Below are 19190 nucleotides of genomic sequence, written 5' to 3'. Positions count from 1 at the left end.
TTAGATCAAATGGCTAAATTCATCATGATAGTGTAGAAACAAATAAGATAAAGTAGCATCTGAGGTGAATTTGTCACCTCAAAGAGAGCGATATAACAATAATTATAAAGAACATCACAACAATAAAGAGTAAAGAATGACACTTAAAGAAAAGAGCCATATTAAGTCAAGTCAATTGTATTTATACAGCTCATTTAGAATTATATAAGCTGCATTATATAATGCAGCACAGAGGAAAAATAACAGCAGTTTATAGCAAGCACAATAAAATAAAACAATAAAAACATTAGATTTGATACAACTGTAGAGATGGGGATGTTCTCAGCATGAATGCGGGACCAATGAGAAGAAATGGGTCTTTAAAAGTGATTTGCACAAGCTGATAATGAAAATGTCCTCCTACAGGTTACATGTTGAATATCGACCAATTGATGAACATTACCACACCAGTTTCTTATTTACAGTAAGCCCTGTTCATCAAAACTCCAGTTAATAATAGCTCAGCTGCCACCTATTTAGAGGAAAAATGCTGGTCAGGCCAGATTCCTGATGTTCAAGTTTTCCTGTCAACTGCTGCTTGTCCGCATTCCTCAGTATCAATGGGGTGTTTGATTCAGCTGTGTTTCCACCCTGTTCCACCTTGACAGTAGCATTCATTTCATAACAGCATTCACAACATAGCAGCAAGTTCACACCTTTAAGACATTTTTCAACCTTTTGTTTGCCACTTGGATCACCTCCTCTTTCACTGTTGTTTTATTTCTATTGTATATTAAATCTTTCTCTTATTTTCTCTTCTGTTTTGTTGTTAGTGTATTACTTAGTGTTAACCTATTCATCTTCATCCTCTCTTACAGTGGAAACCAAGTTTTTAACAAACTTTTCCACACTTGCTGAACCAATTCAATGAATTATATTAATATGAATGACTCTAAGACCCGTGTATATTTTATCTTAGTCGGGGCAGATCACCTGAAGCTGATTATGGGTGTGTTGGAGTAGGAGGAGTCAGGTTACCGGGTGCCACAGGTTGACGTTGTGGAAGACTGATTTCTGAGATGGAGAGGATGAAGTTTCCCTAAGTCGATGAATGAAAACTGGCCTGCCGGTCCATAGAGGTTAACTGATTCGCAAGTGCACACACACACCATAGGGGAAGGGGCAGGGGTGCACTTCCTGCCAGATAAAGGGTGTTTGTTTCAAAAAGTTCCCTGATTGGTTAATGGGGTCATGACTGAGGCCAATAACAGGGGGCAACTCAATGGAGCCTGACGTATAACTGTGTGTGTGTCTGTGTTTGTGTTTGATGTAAAATAAAACTTTGTTCAGGTGAGTTTCACACAGAAACAGGTGATAGGTCGATATCTGTGAGAAGAGATTTACCTTTACCTGAGACTCACATACCTCAGCACAAGTAGAAGTCCACTGTGTTCAGATGATTTTCTGCTTTATACCAACAACAAATAATTTCCCACTGAGGACAGGTTTATAAAATGAAGATACCAGTACCATCAGTTTTGTCCTTTTATCACACTGTCTCAGTTCACAATTAACCTACTTCCACATATTTTAAATTCAGGGGTTTCAAGTTATGTGCCAAAAGACAACAGATTGTTGTTTTTGTTGTGTTTCTATTGTTGAACCCAGTTCTTGCTGCTCAGCTGTCCCACAGCTCTTGGTTACAGTCAGACATCAGAATCAAAGGTCCAGGTGAGCTCCAGTCGTTTAGAGCCAAGCTGGACCACACTACTATACCTTAAGGTGCCCCTAATTCCTCTTCTGGACCTGATCCCAGAGTCCAGCCTGGCTCCAGCTTGGTTCTGGTTTCAGGACATCCCATAGCAGATTGATGCAAACTCATGTTCTGCCCTGATTCCCACAGACAGGAGGAAACTTACTTCAAAATAAAGCCACAGAAAGTCACTGGGTTTTGTAACATGTCAGACAGAGTTTCTACAAAAGATAACATAGCTGCAGATTTATTGTCTCATTTAAGCACACTTCGCAGTCAGATTTTAATATAAACAACTGTTCAGTGGGTGGGAGTTTAACTTGTGGTAGTTACATCAGTCTATGCCAGATTGATGTAACTCACACAGCAACCAACAATTAGGTGTTTCATTTTCAATCAGAATTTTTCATATAAGAAAATGACAGAAATAAGACATTTGCAAACTGTCCTACAAACATTGGATAACATCATTACATTAATCTGAACTGTCTACCATCAATTTAAGAGATATTTACGTTTCACTCTTAAGATTGGCATATTGTCTGAGAGGTCATTTCTGCATTTATGGCTCACATCATTTTATCAGTTATCTATCAGTTTCTTTGTCCACCAGGTGGGAGTAGTTTCCATTGTTTGTATTACTATTGGTTTAATTCAGCTCAGTTTCACAGCAAAAGTCGTCGTTTTTCATTTGGAAATTGGAAAAAGAAACTTATTCCCATTCCCATTCATTCCCATTCCAACTTGAGTCATTTCAAAAAAGGGTTGCAAAGCAGACTGCTCTGACACAATGTATGTGTTTGGTGTCGTTTCCCTGATCAGAGTAAAATAAATGGTGGAAAGTCATTTAAAAGGAGAAAGCAAAGACAGGAGGGGATGAAGGGGGAGGTAGGAGTCTATGGATGTAGTTCCAAGGAATGTTGGCAGCATTTTCGCTGTAGCTCTCTATCACCTTAATAAAGCTTCCTTTCTATACGTCCTCTAAGCCTGAGCACACACAGTAACAAAAGAGCTGCAGCTCTGAAGGTTCACTGAGGTGAAACTGAAGTAAAAAGCTGGAAACAAACTGCCCTTTGCTTCATGAAACTGAATCTGTTTCATATTCATTTGAGAACTAAATCCATCTGATTCTCTTCTGGTTCATCACCGTTATTTAAACTGCATTTGTTTCCTAACAGGCATTTTTTCTGAGGGAGGAACAAACCTATTGACTCGTCTTGTGGTTCAGTTTGCTAAACATGTTAATGTGTAAGCAAATAAAAATTTTTATAAAGGGCATTGAAAATGGAATCCATTAAGAAAATGCTGTTGTCATGGAAAAAGATGCTTATCGGGTCTGTTGGCCCATTTAACCAACAAACAAAGGCAAAATGAAACAACTTGTTCTCAGTTCCAACTCTTTACATACAGACTTCTGCTCAGGAGCATACTGAGGAGAAAATGTTGGTGAAGCTTTCAGCAATAAGATGTATTTTACTATTTTTGCTACTAGTGTAACATCTACCCTTGATCTTTTTCCAGCCTTAACAAAGACTTTAATGGTCTCAAGTTTGGAACATGAGTCTCTTGGCTGGGAGTCATGTGTCTAGCCTCCTTCTCCCCTCCAGCTTCCTTGTAACTTGTTAATAGGCCAACACTATGGAATAGCATTTCTTTGCCACTGTACCGTTCACTGTGCATGTTGCCTCACTTATTGCTGCAGAAACACAGCTGGCAATATGCAGCTGTGGAACAGTTCCCTGTGCATTGGAAGCTGGCGCAAATGGATCCTGATTGAGTGTAATGTATAAGGAGTTGGGAACAAGAATGTGTTGAATGAAAACAGTGCAGGGCAACAGTATCTCCACGATGGTGAGGACGGACATAGGCAGGGGCCATGTTTCCTCCTAGCGGGCTCCTCAGAAGGCAGCTCCTGAAAAAGATCTGTCTACAGGTTAGCTGTAGCTCGAATGGATGGAGACTGTATGGCTGTCACCTCTCCGGTTGAAACACAAAGTCCCACAGAACAAAAACCAAAAAACTGTTGCACTGAATCTTATTTCCAAGAGGTGTATTTTGTTTTATCCCCCGCATAAATACAAGTGCAGAATTTAGATGGTTTGTTGGCGGAAATGCAATCGAACATTGATAACTATATTTAAGTTTGCCTCATTCCCAAAGACCTCATCCTCCAAAATTACTAAGCTGCACCATTACATTTCAACATCTCAGAATTAACAAGCAAATTCTAACTCTAATGAGGGCTTTGACATTTTTATTCTTTTGTCTGTTTGCATTCTGCACTAGATGTCACCAAATCACTTCTCTCTTCTTTAAATAAGATTTATATCCTCTCTTTCTTGAAGCTTTTCACTTTGAGATTGCAAGGGGAGAGTTCCTGTAATTCGTCAAGCTATTCCCCTAAATGCCAGGTTACTGATTTAAAACAACTTTAACAAACTGTTAAATAGACTCAGAAAATAAGTATTGGACACATTATCCTTTGGGGAAATTAAATGGAGTTTAAATTGTGTTGTTACACAGTTATATGTGCTTGTTGTATAACATTTAGATGAAGCTCTTATTCAAAAAGGGAAAAAAACTTAAGAATGTCATTTTGTGGGAGGATGGGGGGTTCAAAACTCATTTACAACGGTCTGAGAATCTAGGGGGGATTAGTTCTTCCAGAGTTTCAACATTATGAGGGGGGAGCCCTCATAATTAGTAGATTAGGGTTGAATGCTAGAACCTGCCTCTATTGGTAAGATCAGTTCCCCAAAACAAGTGCACTCTCACACCCAAGTAGCAGCAACCAGAGTCTCATGAAGGACTTTCATCTTATTATTTTCCACTAAGAGATATCCATTACACCTGGTGGGTGACTGTTTTGTTCTGAATCTTTAAAGCAAGACTCTTTAAAAGAGTCTTCAGTTTTTAAAAAAGTCCCAATGTGTGTTTGTGATGTAGCTGCTTAAAACAGACTGTAGGTCTAAGGCTTTTCCCCTGGATTTTCCTTGTTTCAGCAGAACATCTTTGCTTGCGTTGGTAAAATTGATGGTTTCCAGAAGTAACCTGATGCACAGATTGTCCTGTTTGGTTGTCCTGAAGCTTATTTTAGGCTAACACATGTTGTATAACAGACTCCAATGCTTGGTATGATAGCAGGATAGAAGTCTACCAGTACACCTGCTTTCTGCAGATGGTTTATGATGCTAGACTTGAAGATACAGCTTTAGAGGCTTCAAATCAACATACGCTAATTTTCAATTGGAGAGTAATCTAAGTCAGTGATATCAAACTCACCTCATTGTTAGATTAATTCACTTTTGCTTTATATCACATTATGCTATACCAGATAAGCTTTATCTGCCTTCACTATGTATAGATTATTTTTTCTTTTTCTTTAAATTTGTCTCATAAAAATGAAATCTTAAATATGTCTTATCATCTGTCCATCTGCGTAAAAACAGAAACTGTAACATCGCAGGCCTCCCGTGTCTCTAAATTCCATGTGTTTTCCCTTCTTGTAACTGGCAACAGATTGTGAAAGTTTCATGTTTCAGCTGAACAATACACGCCTGTTTTTACCAAGAAGTTCATTATAAATGAAACCTGATCAATTTAAGAGGAGGGCATGGCAGAGAGGAGAGTAGAGGGAGGAGATGAAGTGTGGTTTACTGTATGAATAAATTCCCTGGTGTACAATGTACAGTTACACTGTGTAAGGATTGTTTTTATTTGCATACTGAGTAAAGTTATTATTGTTTGTGCATGTGTGGGGGTTTGTTTCTCTGTGCATGTTACTGCTTTATACATGGTCAGCATATGTTGCAGTGCATGTACGTGTGTTGATTAGCAGGTTAGCTGTGCCCTCCACTGGTTGACAGTTAACACTGTTCAGTTTCAGCTTGTTAAAACGCTGATTACTCCCAGTAGATCATCTGTTACCCACTGTTATCAAAAGTCTGTTTTACTCCCTTGGTGAAATTTAGAAACAAGCGCAAACACTTTTTGGAGCTCAGATGTCACATTTTGTCTTTCCACATTTTGTTTCGTCTCTTAGCTTTGTATCTTTACAAACTCAACTTAACTTAACACTTCGTAACAAACACATCAGGAACCAAGTTGCAAGCATGTGCAAATCATTTCTTATTTTTGCAGTCTTTAAATGGCTATAGAAATGCATTTCTAAATATTCTGCAGAATATCAGGTTTTGACCTCTCATATTTATCTATATATATATATATTCTCATAGACATCTCAGAATCTTGATTTTCTTCACCAGATGGGAAGTTTTCGCTTTTCAACTGTAAACTGTGTATAAGTAAACTGTGAAGTGTGTTAACAATAAAAAAAAAACTCCAGCTCCAGTGTATGATGACTGTAAATGAAGAACCAGATTGTTGCCGAAATGATTAATGACAAGCTACATGTAGGGTCAGTCTAATGTCCATTTCCGATTCGGGCCAAACAATAGTGTGACTGGAACAGCTAAGCAGTTTGGATCCAAATAGAGGACAGCTGCTTATAATGGCTTTATTTAAAAAAGGTTATGAGGATAAGTGGGTTGAGGTAGCTTGGAGGTTCTGGTTTGATGAGAAACTGGCAAGCGGACAGAGAGGCAGGCAGGCAGTCATCCAGAGAGGAACATGTGAGTCTTAACTTGGCCAGAAGAGTTACAACCACTTTGGTTGGAACAACAATCTGGCAAAGAATGGTTGGAGAACTGGAAAAGTTATATAGTACTGCAGGTAGAGTGGCTGATGGGAGGCAGGTAAGCAGACTGTGAGACTTGATGTGATAGCAGACAAGTGTTCAGGAGCAGCGTGGCTAGAAACTGTGCCAACACACAAATAAAAGAGTCAGACAGTGGCAATGGGAGCACACAAGGGAATGTCTGGGTGTACAGAGAGTGGCTGGTTTTAATTACTGATCCATCAGACTCTGTATTTTTTATATTCTTTGGCCCAAAATCATTCAAATAAAATCTCCATGCCATGTCCAGTTTGTAGTCTCCACACCTATTTATACAGATTCACCAGGCTTGACAAATGTCTAACAGGTATATGAGGGCTAATGAATGTCCCACGACTAGATCATCAATTTCTGTGGCTCAGCAGGTTGAGTGGCCACCACTCAGTGGCAGTCTTCCGACAGAAGGTCAGCGGTTTGATTTCCAGTGCCTTGAACAAGGCAAGTCTCTGATATGTTCACGGTGTGATCGTAGAGAAAGAATGCTGCATATATGTATATTTTTCATATGTAAAGTGAGTAATGTATAAGTCTCTGGGTGAATGTCAAGTATTTTGGCCCTATTTAAGTAGGACCATTTACCATAAGGGTGTCAATTTGGACTATTTATACCCTTTTTGTGAGGCTGCACATTTGCAGTTTTTCCTGAGGGATTTATCCCACCAACTGTATATATATACATACATATATGTATTTATAATATCTGAGTACTGCTAAAGGCTGAAGGTAGAATTGCAATTTAAAAGTCTCTGTAGGATTTAAAATATTTATGGATTTTCTGACTTTTCCCAGTTAGATTAAAGGCAGTGATTAATAGAAGTGGAGATGATTGATTGTACCCATGATGATTGATTGATGTTTTTTTTACTTTCCCACAACTGCAAATGAATGCAGCTGCAGACCTATTCGACACTGTGATCTGGAGCTGGTGAACCAAGTTAAACACGAAGCCAACCCATCTGCTGAAATTCACAAAAAAGTCTGGGTTTGTGTTGTAAACATGCTGGGGCTAGCACAGCTAACAAGCTAGCAGTAGCCCATAGAATGACATCTTACTAGAAATTAAGTTATATGATTCAATTACGAATTCAGAACCACAAACTTTACAGTGTTCACACTTTACTATAATCAACTTTTATGGGAGAAGAAATAAATCTGCAAGGAACATATCCTGACAGCACGTCCATCATCCCGATTTGATTAAAAGAGGTCACCTGTTCAGCTGAACCCTGCCCCTACCCCAGTGCATGATGGGATGCCCCCCCACCATCCAGTATGGTCTTGATATATGCTGCACAAGTAGTTTGACAAATGGAAGTAAGAGTAAGAGAACAGACAAATAAGAGGAGCTGCTTGTTTTGCATTTTGGGTGTATTATGGGAATGAACAACCTGCAGGTTAATTTCACTTGTGTTTGCAGTTATTTTGTAGTTTTTAGTGGTAGCATGAGCAGCCCCTCCCCTCTTTCTCTGTGTATAAATTTGAGTGTTTGAAGGAGGAGCTGCAGCTCTTCAGCTGCTTCTCTTTAGTTCAACAGAATAACTCTCAGACAGCAGCATGCTGCCACCGTGAGTACTGACTCATTATACAGCTAGCAACTAATTACAGTGTTGTTACAAGCTCTCTTTATAATGCATATTAACAATATGGGTTTTTATTATGCCGATTATTTATGCCATTGACTTTTATTGTGCTGATTACTAAAACTATAGATCTTTGTATTGCTGATTACTGCTATTGGTACTCATTATAATGCTCATCACTGATACAAATTGTCTTTATATTGTCTATTACTGACACTTTTAGTCTTTAAAGCTCTGATTATTCTATTAATTCTTTGTTTACACTCCTGATTGTGCTACAAAGTACTCCTGCCATTATTGCAATAAGGAATCTACCAAACAACATATAGCCTACTACATGAACTGTTTTTATCATTCTTAGTATGTTTTCAGATAATCTTGTGATATATGGTCTACATAGATTTAATTATTGAAGCCTAATACATCTGCAGTGAAAGGAACAGTAGTAATGCATCCGCGCTGTATTTTTCTTTAATTCTGATGTTCTTGTCATGAGTTTGTATTTCACGCTGATTGGAAACAGGCTGTTATTGACTGTCTTTGATTGGCCAATCAGATTACTTTCAGTGTTTATTATTTTCATGAACCAATCAGTGTTCTGCTCTTGCATCAAATTTATAACTCCAACATTGTATGGGTATATTTAGCTACTGGGAATGTGAAGCTCATCAAAACTAACCTATATTGATTGGTTGGTGATAATCATGACAGCATTTTTTTTAAATCAACTAAATAACTGGCAGTAACTGGATTTTGCTTTCAATTTTTATTGATGAAGATATCAAAGAATGTTTACCTTATTGATTCATCGTCTATATTGACCATTATTGAATCTCATATCTATCTGCTCTGCAACTACAGAAACCTGTTGATATTGTCTATGGTCGTCTTTCTGGCCACAACAGTTTCTACGGCTCCTGTGGAGGGTAAAAATACTTGTCATGTGATTTGACTTTGCTGATTTTATTCTGTTTTATTTTACTTGTGGAGATGAGAGATTCTGTTGTGTATTCCAGAGAAGGAGCAGGAAGAGGTGGAGGTTGAGACCACAGAGGAGGTGGAGGGGGAGTTATCCGAGGAGGAGGAGGGTAGGCCTGTGTGTGTGAGAAACCTACTTTTATTTTAAAAATGCAGCTTCTCAGACAAATAAGGCTGATTCCAAAATACTTCAACTGATTTAAACTCAAGATATTCACATTTTAGATTTCCTGTCACTTTCATAGAACAAGCAATCAAGTAATTAATTCAGAAAATAAACCAAATAAAGAGAAAATATCAGTTTGGCCAGTAAAAAAAATTTTTTTAAAAATGGGTTAATTGTCCTGATTGGCTGTAAAAATGGTCTAAAACAGTTGAACTCTATCTGACAGCAACCTCTGCGTGATTTAACAAAAAAACATTGACTTCATCTCTCTTTAAATGAAACCCCACCACCATCCACTATAACAGGTCATACCCATTTTTCTTTGATTTTAGTGTTTTTTGTGTCAGACCAGCTATGCATTCTAAGACTTTAGTGCACATGTGGGACTTAGAAGATACAGGAACGTCTCATTTTTTTTATTGAGATGATTAATTAAAGCTTTTCAATATTGCATGATAAAAAAACTGCATGATAAAATTACCTGTGACTGCATCTTCCACTGTGATGGTAATGATGGTACAGCAGTTGGACACTAAGACTATTTGACACTGTCTTCTTCTTTATACTAAATTATCACAGTCCAATAGTCATTTTCCCCTTGAAAGGAAAGGTGATTCAAAGCTTCTCCTTTTATTTACATAGACAAAGAGCTATCCTTGTCTAAAGGGAAGGATCTGATGCAGGCATAATTCCTTGCAACAGCACATTTAGGGCAGTGCTTTGGCTTCCAACCAGATCATAAGTAGAGGAAAATTAAAACATAAAGGTATGACTGTCAAAAAAGGGAATATGAAACATTCTTAACCAGATGAGATGTTAAATTCAACATAGGTTAAATTTAACCATAGTGTGTGACTTCTACCCCAACACTATAACTATCTTGCATGTTTGTTTTTTCCAACACCAACCTGAATGAGTATCGTCAGATTTTTTATCAATCATCATATAGTATATCCACTTCTCCAACCCCTGAGATGTGCATCGCAATCAGTGGTGTGTTGCAAGTCAGTTTCTTTCTTCCAAGGCAGGCGAATCAATGACCTGCCACATCTCCCTCTCTCAGGCTTGTATTTCCTTCATGAAGTGGGTTGCTGAGACTTAAGTCTGACCTTATGTGGAAACACATCCAGTTGAAATTCCACTGGCCCATTTTTGCATCAACTAGATACAGCAAAGTATCCTTAGATGCCACTCTTTCTAACACAGTGTTCATTGTTTGCTGGATAGGGACATTAATTAATAAATAATAATGAAACAAATTGATAAATCAATGGAAAATGGATTGGCAACCTATCCAGGTGTGCCCTTCCTTTAGCATGGTGGCATCCATCAATCCTGACCAACATAAAGCTGGTGTAGAAAATAAATGAACAGATAAACGAATCAGAAATAATGAGTATACCCACTTCTCAGGGCACCACTAGATTACTGGTGGTACATCTTCATATAATGTTGTAGTTTCACTATGGCAGACAGATAACAGTTACCTGGTCTTTCATAAGTGCAGGCAAAGTGCCAGCACCACATTTGTTTCTTTGAAAGTCCTTTAGAACACATCTTTCCTCAAGCTCATGAAGTTTACCAGTGACCTCAAGATTTTCTTTTATTTGTTTATTCAGTTGCAGGAACAGACGTTTCTCTCTGTAGCCGGACAGTAAACCTAAAGTTTTCTGCAGTTTTCTTCCACGTTACGGTTAAGCAGTGACAGTCAACCTGTGAGCTTCAGCACATCAAAATCTCATTTTAAAAGTTCCACACCTGCTTTATTTTCATCTTTGTTTTGAGAATGATGAAAAGTTTATTCTACGGGTGGAAGTTGATATAGTTGTGCTAGGCTAGTTAGCTTTAGCATGAATGTACTTATTTATCATAGATAAACATAGCACATTCATCTATAAACTAATTCACAGAACCAGCATCTATTACAATGTATCAATGTAGGATTTTCTTTTAAAGAGAGTGTATTTTTAGCTCGTTTGCTGTCTCATATCTAGCTTTCAAAATATCCAGCTCTTTTGCTTTCTCAGTATTGGTGTCGAGAAGCAGTGATTATCAGAGTAACTTAGTGTTTTATGGTATAATAATTATTTGCATTTGAAATCAAAGCAAGGGGTGCTAGTTTGCTCAACTGACTGAGCAGGTGTCCCATATTAATTTATTAATATTAAGCTTACATATCAATTTACATCTGTGATTGTTTGCTCTGTGCATGCATGCAAATGTATGGAAAAGAAACAAGACCAGGATGAAAGAAGTTTTGATGAGTAATTCAATTTCAGACACGCAAGTGAGGAAAAAGATATATAAAACAAGTTCTGAAAAGAAGTGATAATAATGTCAACATAAAATAAACTGAGATAAAAAATCTTCAACAGACCACAAAGAAGAGATTGTTCTGACGCTTTTGACGTCTGAATATGTAAACGATGCTATTAAAACATTTTTAATTAGAGAAATAAATGTTGGATGTTTGTTTTGTTTTTCTTTTCAGATGATGATGACTCCAAGAGTCAGGATATGATTAAGGGTGAGAGGCTAAAACACACTGTGAACTTAAACTTCACCGTATAAACCTGCATAAACACAAAAAAACTTTAATTGAATTCCAACCAACAATAATTATTTTCAAATGAATTTGAGGTGATAAAATATCATGTTAGTTCAGCATAGATGTTATTCATCTATACTGAAACATCTATGTACTTATAGTGTATAAAAAGCCACAAAAAGCCTTTTGTTCGTCTTTATTTTTTTCAATTTCAATCAAATAACTAATAGCCTAATTATGAATTGATAAAAAACATGCCTCACTTATGAATTTGATAACCTTTTCATAAACTTTTTTTTAAATCTTTGAAACTATTTCTGTGAATTCTGACTGATTCTTTGTCAGATTTTGATGACATGGATCCCTCGTGTTTTTAATAAACTCTAAGTTAACTTCAGCTGATAGAGACAGAGACGTTATTCATTCGGCACACCTGATCCTCTATCCTCCCCCACCCCCTTCTTTCCTCATCCCTCCTGCAGGAGCTCTTGGAGCACAGCAGACCACTACGTCTGCAGCAGTAGCCGGAGGTTCAGGTGAGTCGACCCCGATCAGGTTTTCCCCTCTGAAAAGTTTGTCTGTTCCTGTTTGGTCTCAGGTTTAATCCAGATTAACTGGCTGGTATTCTGACCAGGATAAACCTGTTTTGGTCTGGTCCACATCCTATGGTTTTTGCCCAGTAAGGCATGAGGATACAGGCCTCAAATTGCAGCAGGCGATCAATGTTAGAGCCAGAGCGCCTCCTGCTGATAGTCATTGGAACTGCAGGACAAACTCTGCAACTTGGAGCCTGTGAAAAAAATCTTTGTTTACTATTTTCTAAGATAACTGTAAGAAGAATAGAAACAAGAAAAGAAAAACAGAAGAAACAATCTAAAAGAATTGGTTAATAAATCAATTTAACATTTAATGTTTGATTGATGCTCAATTCAAATTCTTAGATAAGAGGTATTCTTAGGTAGAATATTGACCTGCTGTAATATAACTGTTTTTTAACCATTATAACATGCAAGTGAATTTTCAGACAGACTTTGCTAAGAAAGTCTTACTGAAACTGTGGCATAGAGGTGAACAGAGCCACCCTACTGTTACTGTATCATAATCTCTTGTGAAGAAAGGTTTGACTCGGGTGTGTTTATATGTAGGTTTTTGCTCTGACATTCCTTTTCCAATCAGTCTTTGATTAAATATGAGCCACAGAGTAAAAAACTTCCCTTCGAAGTTAATAAATACACAGTGTTGCTGGTTGTTTGGACTCCTCTGCAATCTCTGTGGAGAAGGATTCATACTAGTTCAGCACAGTGAGCCCAAATACACCTCAAAGCTTGAAGAGCTGATTAAAGACAGCCAAGGGCTGTGTGTCGTTGACTTTTTTTCACAGTTACAAGACCCCATACGAGCTGACCCTTTAAAACTGAGAAAGCGAAACATTCGTGGAATCACAAGAGACTTTTTGGAGCATTGTGAAATCATTCAAGGATAGCAGGAGTTATCTTATGATGACTGATGTAATCATTTAGAATCAAATCAAATTTGAAACAAATGCAAAGCAAAATAATCTTTACAGTTATTCTTAGAATGTGCCACCCCATTGTGTATAGCTAGAATAACTAAGACTTGTGAAAAAAAAGTCGTCCTTGTATTACAGTAAAATAAGCAAGAAGGGAGAATATTTTGGCTCCATTTCTATAATCATGAAAATTTATGTTTCTTATCAGCTCACAGTGGCCAGTCCGCGGGAAGGGAACCACATGCTGGAGCAGCGGGAAGCTCCACAGGTAAGCAGGTTAGCTAAACTAAACCGACCAGCAAATAACATCTCCATGATAAAAGGTGAGGGCTTGTATTTGTCTGAGAACAGGATTAATCGGGTCAGAGTACAACAATAGGAATCATATTGTATGGCAGATTGTCTGTGTCAGGAATGAATGTGAATGACAAGGAGAATGGAACAAAACAAGAAGCATAATGTCAGAACAGATTTATGATCATTTATTGCATGACTCTGACCGTTTATCTCATTAATCAGTTTGCACACACTTGACTCCTCCTTTCAACTCTATGCACCTTAGGTCCTCCCACCAGAGGACTGATCAGTTTAATGAGGGCTGTGCTGTTTGTGTGCAATTTTGTGACAACATTCCTCTCTTGTTTTAGTTGCACCAATTGTGTGTTTTCACAATAATTCTTATACTTTTCACACTTTTCTATTCATACAACCTCCTCCTCGTGCTATTGAAGTGTCGGGTGATTGAGACTAGTGTAAACTGACACATAAAATGCCCATTTCATATGAATGTGCACAGAGCCTGAAGAAAAATGTCTGAGTAAACAAAGAAAGATAATAATCACTGTCATATAACCCATTTTCTCTCAGTGGAGATTTAGGCTTTGTTAAGCCAGTCAACACAAAGAAAGCCAGACTGTGTGGAAGTTGCTTCACAGTACAACTCTCTGAGGGTTTGTTGGTGGATTGTTGTAGACTGGTTGCTATTTGGCTTGTGGTTTCTTGTTTGATAGTTGTTTAATTGATATGTGGTTGGTGGATCGTTATTGTTTGGTTGATATTTGGTTGTTGGTGGATTGTTGGTGTATTGTTGATTGGTTGATATTAGTTTGATCTTTTCTAGTAAGTATTCAATCTGCAAGTATGGGATCTTGTTCTTATTTTTCCTCTCATTTGTGTGTAAAGGATGGATTTTCTGGTCAATTTATTTTTTACATGACACAAATTATAACTCAAGCCATTTCAGGACACTGACAGTTTGTTGAGAATTCCCTAATAAATAATTCCTTCCTGTTTCCCAGGTCATGGAGGTGCTGCTTCCTCTGTGGACTCAGCAGGTAACTTTTAGAACCTGGATCTTGCTCAACTGGGGCCATTATAATGAAGCAAGGTTAACATACCCAACATATCTTTTTACTATCTGTCTACGTTTGCCCTAACAACCCCAAGTCACCACATGTTTTCTGAGTCTTTATCAATATCACTGCCCCGTGATTGAAACACAAGTGCATCCGACTATTATTACAGAATAAGGTGTTCTACCATATTAATAGGTTATCGACTTTAAAGCAACTTTATTTTGCCGCATAGCAGCGCACACCTGTAAGATTTGAACCACCCTGACGACCCAGGGTAAACCTGATGGTATCGTTGTACAGTACTAAAACCAGAACTAAGCACCTGAACCCAAACCATTAGATCTGTTGAACCGGAGCTGGTCTTCAGTCACTGAGCCCATGCAAAAATGAAGAGAGTTTATTTGTTTTTTGGTTGATGAAATTGATTGTGACATTAAAATAAAGGCTTCTAAAACTGTTTGTTTTTTAGCAGCTGGACGTCCAAGCAGTTCATCAGGTAACCAGCAGTTAGTCAGTGTAACCCACATTCATCAAAAATCACTTCTATTATATCAACGATATATCTAATGATCCTGTTTGTTGTTGTGGTTTCTGAATAGTTTTCTCAAAGTCAGTGGGAAAATGTTGTGTTTGTTTTATGCAAAATAGTTCCTTTGTTGTTAATCTAATTATTTCTGCCTATATAACTGCCTTCAATTCTCTGTTTTATTTGTGCAATTTAACTCCAAATTGCAATTAGAATGAAAATATATTCTCCATATAACTTCAAACTCAGAGAAACTAAGGCAAAAGAAAATCAACCAATAAAAACTTACTTATAAAGACTGTAATTTATTACTGCTTTGCTTTGACAGCTGCAGTGAACAGAATGACAGTAAATACTTTCCTCCGTTCTCTTTTCAGGCTCTGCAGGTGCTGCAGTGGTTGAACTCTCTGGTGTCGCTGCTGGTCAGACTCATTCGGCAGGTAAACAGCTGTTTATTCATTTCAGAAATTGCTTCTTTGTATAACAAAACTGATTAGAAAAATACTAAAAATGTTCAGAGTGAGAGTAAACAGAACGTTACTCTCCAATGAAACTAATTTCCACCTGTTTTAGGAGCCGATCGTCCACCAGCTTCATCTCACGCTGAAATTCACGGTAAAATATCTGAAACATTATGTTAGTTAGATCACAGATGCTAAGGTGAATCAGGTGCTAAGATTCAAAGTGCAAGACAGGAACTGTTTTTAGGGATAACCATGTTAACCATCTCATGCTTGCTGATGACTTGAAGGCAGATCACATTTTCTACATTCACTCATGTGTGAGGCTTGTGTGACGTAAATTTTGTCGTCCACACTGATCCAAAAGGGTCCATCGGGTCTCTCTGTGGTCGAATGTGTTAAGCCCAAATTAGACTAAAGTTATTTTAAAACTGAAAAAACAAATCCCATGTGCCCTTTCAGAAAAAAATGCAGTGTGTGAGGGACAGAGGAAGGGTGTGCATGTGTTGAACTATGGCCATGCTGCTCTAAGAAAAGAGGAAGTTGAAACATACAACATGTTTTTCTTGACAGCCAATTCTGAGGCTGCAACACACACACAGAGCTGCAGAAACCATGTTCCTAACCTTAGTTGTTCTCTCAATGCTTGCTTACAGCAGTGTTGATGGTCTACTGAAGTTAAGGTGTGCAGCATGACATTACATTTAAATGTTAACAAAAAAAAGGGTAGTGATGATAACTGCTAAACTAAAGTGGATCAGAAGCAGTGTCCTTGCTCAGTCTATAAAGGTTCTTTCCAATCAAACAAGTAGTTGTCTGAGGGTAATCAACAATAAAGAGCTCATCAAAAGACTGTACTTTCTAGTTATATTTCTCAGATTGCATTCCCACAACAGACTGGAATGCTGGAGTGATGCAACAGTCATGCAGCTGCTGACACAAGAGTCAAAATGACATTATGTTGTAATTCCTTCATCTTGCATCGGGTCAGTACACCCTGGACTTCTATTTTGGTCCATTCTTCTGTGTTTTGTTCAATTTTATAAGAACTCTTTCTTTTCATAATGGTGGGTGGCGCCTGGGCTGTATTCATGTGTTCAACAAAGAGAGAATACCCACTCTCTCTGAGAAAGACTCAGAATGAATCAATCAACTCCAGTTTTGCTTTAAATGCACCACAAGTTTGTGATTAAGTGGAGTACAACAGACACTAAAAAGGGCATCATCTGCATCATGACATCATCTGCACCCATATGTTTTTTGTGTTGTGCATATGTGCTGCTTGTGTGTACAATTTATATCACTGCCACTGCATCATACTGTAAATATGTCCCTTTGTTCCCCACATTTATCCTGTGGTCTTACACCATGTGTTTTTCTGACTGCAGGACCTTTTCCTAAGTTCTGTTTTTGTAGTCAGTATCTCAGAAACCGCAGATGATCGTTGATCACATACCTCTTTTTTTTCGATCCTACCTCAAACTAACAAATATGGACAGCTGCAAGCCATATGCTATGATCACTGTAGGTTGATTGTCTGAGTAGTAAAAAATGTTTTTCACAGAAAGCTAATTTTCTTGAGGCTTTCAACCATATTAGCTTTCTCAGCAATCAGTTCAAATATCATTGAGCGAAATTAGTTGGACTTTGGTTATGGCCTGTTTTTCATAACAGTGTGTAAAGCAGCGATTCACTAAAGCTTATTCAGTCACTCATTTGGTTGATCCAGCAGATTCCCATGTGGAAAGGTTGAATAAGCCAGTGAATGAATGACTGCTGCATGTCAGATTTAAAACCCTTATTTGTGTCTGCAGGTTCTGATGGAGTCGACTCAGAGTCAAATGGTGAATATCTTTAAATTACAGTCAATACAGCTGAGATCAACTTTATTAATGCACTGTGTGAAGAAATAAATACACTGCAGATTTGGAGATTTTGAGCTAAAACTGTATGAAAAAACATGCTGATTTACATCTTCAGTATCAGAATTGATTATTGGTTATTGTTTGTTTAGGTAATGGACAGAAGCTGTTGAATGGAGGAGGGGGAGGGGTTGGAGCCGACAGTCAGACAGGTAAGTAGTTCCAGTCGGGGCTACAGGAGGGGGCTGACAGATGGAACAGGCAAAAGGTTTGCTCCATTTAAACTTAAAAGTTGGAATTTCCAAGTTTCCAAAAGGAAAAAAAAATCTGTTGTATTGGCTCCCACAGTTGAATTTCACATCACAGAAAGTTGAAGGAATCTCATCCAACCTCTCCTTAAAGTCCAATATGGGCACAGAGAGACAAACAACCATACACGTTCATATTCACTTCTGGGGTCAATTTACAGATGCATGTTTTTGGGTGGAGTACCTGGAGAGAATCCACACATACTTAGAGAGAACATGCTAACACCACACTCCGGGATTTGAACCAGGAACCCTCTTGCTGTGAGGTAACGCTAATCAGTGGTGTGGTGCTAACCACCACCGTGCAGCCCACTGTCAAACCCATATCAGTGAAAACATTGCTCTGAAACAATGCACTTTCATCAGTTTATAATGCCGATAAATGGCAGCCCGGCCACAACAATGACCAAATCCTACTGAGCGTTTCGACATTATCATAGCTTGTCAGTGGAAGAAAATAGTTATTTATACTGTCAAATATCATGGTTTGAATGGTTTCAGAGCTGAAGCAAGAAAGCAAAGTAGGCAAGATACAACGTCCCAATCTGAGGGGAATAAAAAGGGAACAATAACGGCCACTTCCTCTGTTTCACAGAATGTGACACACATATGAATTTAAAGAATAAAAGGTTACAAATTGCATATTTTTCACCAGTTTTTTATCTAGATCCTTATTCAACTCTTTCTGCATGTATTTGTGTGTGTTTACCTGCCTCTCTCTATGTCCCTTTTAGATGTTTTGGGATCATTCGGGGGCGAGGTTTCGCACCTTGATTATACAGGTGAGTATCCAGAATGATGTGCTACAAAGCAAGTTAATCACTGCCAGGCTTATTTTGCATGAGCTGGCTCAACAAAACCTTTATCCCAACACAGAGATGGTGCATATGATGATGGTGGTGGACAATGGCTCCCATAACAATTTAATTTAATTTTACTCTGTCGGCCATTTATGTCTAGTTGATAGATACCAGATGACAGATTGTATTTTTACCATTTTATCTCCCTTAAGATAACTGTAGACACAGCACAGCACATAATAAATTATTATCTGTGATTAATACAGAAAAAGTAATCAATTTTCATGATCTAAACAGCTGTGAAAAAAATCTCATACTAGGGGGAACTGAATCCAATTGTGACCACTGAATTTGGTCCCACTCTCATGAACCAAGAGGATCAAATCAAAAGAAGAGGTCAGAAATTGGGTCCTGAGATGACTAAGCCATTCTCCACAGGTCCACTGTGCCTTCAGGCTATGTTTATTACAGATACATACTGGATTTCAACAAATACAGTCTTTTGGAGTCTGAAAAGCACAGATTAGGTGGACAAACTCCATTCAAGTGTGAACTGCTGGTCCACTGAGGGAGGAGGAGGATGAAATCAACATTAGTCCTCCAGCTGATCACAAAACAAACAGAAAATT

This window comes from Leuresthes tenuis, unplaced genomic scaffold (genome assembly GCF_036924035.1).
Source record: "Leuresthes tenuis unplaced genomic scaffold, fLeuTen1.0.hap1 SCAF_18, whole genome shotgun sequence".
In the NCBI taxonomy this organism is placed as follows: Eukaryota; Metazoa; Chordata; class Actinopteri; order Atheriniformes; family Atherinopsidae; genus Leuresthes; species Leuresthes tenuis.
This window is presented reverse-complemented; position numbering follows the sequence as displayed.